This window comes from Apis dorsata, unplaced genomic scaffold (assembly GCF_000469605.1).
Source record: "Apis dorsata unplaced genomic scaffold, Apis dorsata 1.3 scaffold_18, whole genome shotgun sequence".
In the NCBI taxonomy this organism is placed as follows: Eukaryota; Metazoa; Arthropoda; class Insecta; order Hymenoptera; family Apidae; genus Apis; species Apis dorsata.
In genome coordinates, this window is record NW_006263320.1 from 51,844 (window position 1) to 53,901 (window position 2,058).

The window sequence follows — 2,058 nt, forward strand, 5'->3', positions numbered from 1 at the left end:
CCTCGAGATCTTTCTCCTCCTCCTTCTTCTCCTCTTCCTCCGGTTTTACACCGGAACGGATACCCTTTCGACTGTAATTCCGCCGTATCGCCTTTTTTCCTCCACGTCGATTGATAATAGATAAAATTTAGGTAGGTATGAAACGCGTCTCTGAAAGGGGATATCCTCGAGAGAGGGAGAGAGAGTTGATAGCAGGATTATGGAAAGTATTTGTATCGTAATATTCCTCTACGTTTTTTTATCATAGAATAATCACAAACGTTGATTATTTTTATTCCAAATTATTGTGTTCGTATTTACTCTCTCTCTCTCTCTCTGATCTTATTTCTCGAATCACGAACGGACGCTTTCTTCAACGTGGAGGGAAATCTTCCAATTCGAATTCCAATCCAAAATCTTGGAATAGCCTTGGTATCAATTCTATCCATTGAAGCAGAAGCGTGTTTCCACCAAGGAGAGGAGAGAGAGAAAAAAGGAAGAACAAAGGAGGCGGCCCGTTAACGAGATTCGCGGGGAGATGAGTGGAGAACTGGGGAGGGGAGGGGGAGCGCGGAGGAGCAAGGCGACGCGTGTATCGGGTGTAATCGGTTTCCTCGGGGAATCCCACCCTCTCCGTGGGTGCCGGCGAACCGGAGGGATAATTTGCGGCGTCTCGACGCGGCTGCGTGGTCCAATCCGCGATACCAGCCAATCGGCTCACGGCTGCGCGGACTCGAGCACGTAGAACAAAAGGATCTCCGCCGATAGAGAGGAGAGGCGGCCGTGATCGCCATGCAGGGACCGGCAAAAACCGTGCTGCCATCGATTGCCTCCCCTTTACGAGACCCGATAAAACAAACTCTTTGGACGAGGAGGAAGATCTTCGACTCTCAGTCTCGCCTTTCCCTTTATTTTTTTCCTTCGCCCCGGCTTAAAAAGATTTCAACGATTATGACAACGAAATCTTTCGAACGGAAGATGAAAGTTTTTCTTTGTATTATAACAAATTGAATTCGATTAATTGCGACGATATTTCTATCTTAAAATAAAAAAAAAGGNNCCTACTCTTTTTCTCCGCCATCGCGTTTTTCTATATTTTTTTCCTTTGCCCCGGCTTGAAAAGATTTCAACGATTATGACAACGAAATCTTTCGAATGGAAGATGAAAGTTTTCTTTATATTCGTAAAATTGAATTCGATTAATTGGGACGATATCTTTGAATAAAAAAAAGGGAAGGCCTATTCTTTTTCTCCGTCATCGCCTTTCCCTTTATTTTTTTCCTTCGCCCCGGCTTAAAAAGATTTCAACGATTATGACAACGAAATCTTTCGAATGGAAGATGAAAGTTTTCTTTATATTCGTAAAATTGAATTCGATTAATTAGGACGATATTTCTATCTTTCGTTGGATAAATAGGAGGGAAGGCCTCTCCTTTTTCTACGCCACCGCGTTTTCCTATATTTTTTTCCTTCGTCCCGGCTTAAAAACGATTATGGCAATGAAATTCGCAAAGTTGAATTCGATTAATTAGGACGATATTTCTATCTTTCGTTGGATAAAAAGGAGGGAAGGCCTCTCTTTTTTCTACGCCACCGTGTTTTCCTATATTTTTTTCCTTCGTTCTGACTTAAAAAAATTTGAATGATTACGACAACGAAATCTTTCGAATGGAAGATGAAAGTTTTCTTTATATTCGTAAAATTGAATTCGATTAATTGGGACGATATCTTTGAATAAAAAAAAGGGACGGCCTATCCTTTTTCTCCGCCATCGCGCTTTTCTATATTTTTTTCCTTCGTCCCGGGTTAAAAACGATTATGGCAATGAAATTCGCAAAGTTGAATTCGATTAATTAGGACGATATTTCTATCTTTTGTTGGATAAAAAGGAGGGAAGATCTGCCCTTTTCCTCCGCCACCGCGTTTTCCTATATTTTTTTCCTTCGTCCTGACTTAAAAAGATTTCAACGATTATGACAACGAAATCTTTCGAACGGAAGATGAAAGTTTTCTTTATATTATAACAAATTGAATTCGATTAATTGCGACGATATTTCTATCTTAAAATAAAAAAAAAGG

At 40.6% G+C, this 2,058-nt stretch overlaps 1 protein-coding gene across 1 annotated transcript in view; it reads left to right on the forward strand.

Annotated features, from left to right (window-relative positions):
• LOC102678191 (homeobox protein B-H2) overlaps positions 1–2,058 on the forward strand; it is a 32,471-nt gene that overhangs the window by 12,752 nt on the left and 17,661 nt on the right. The gene's annotated exons all lie outside the window — the stretch shown is intronic.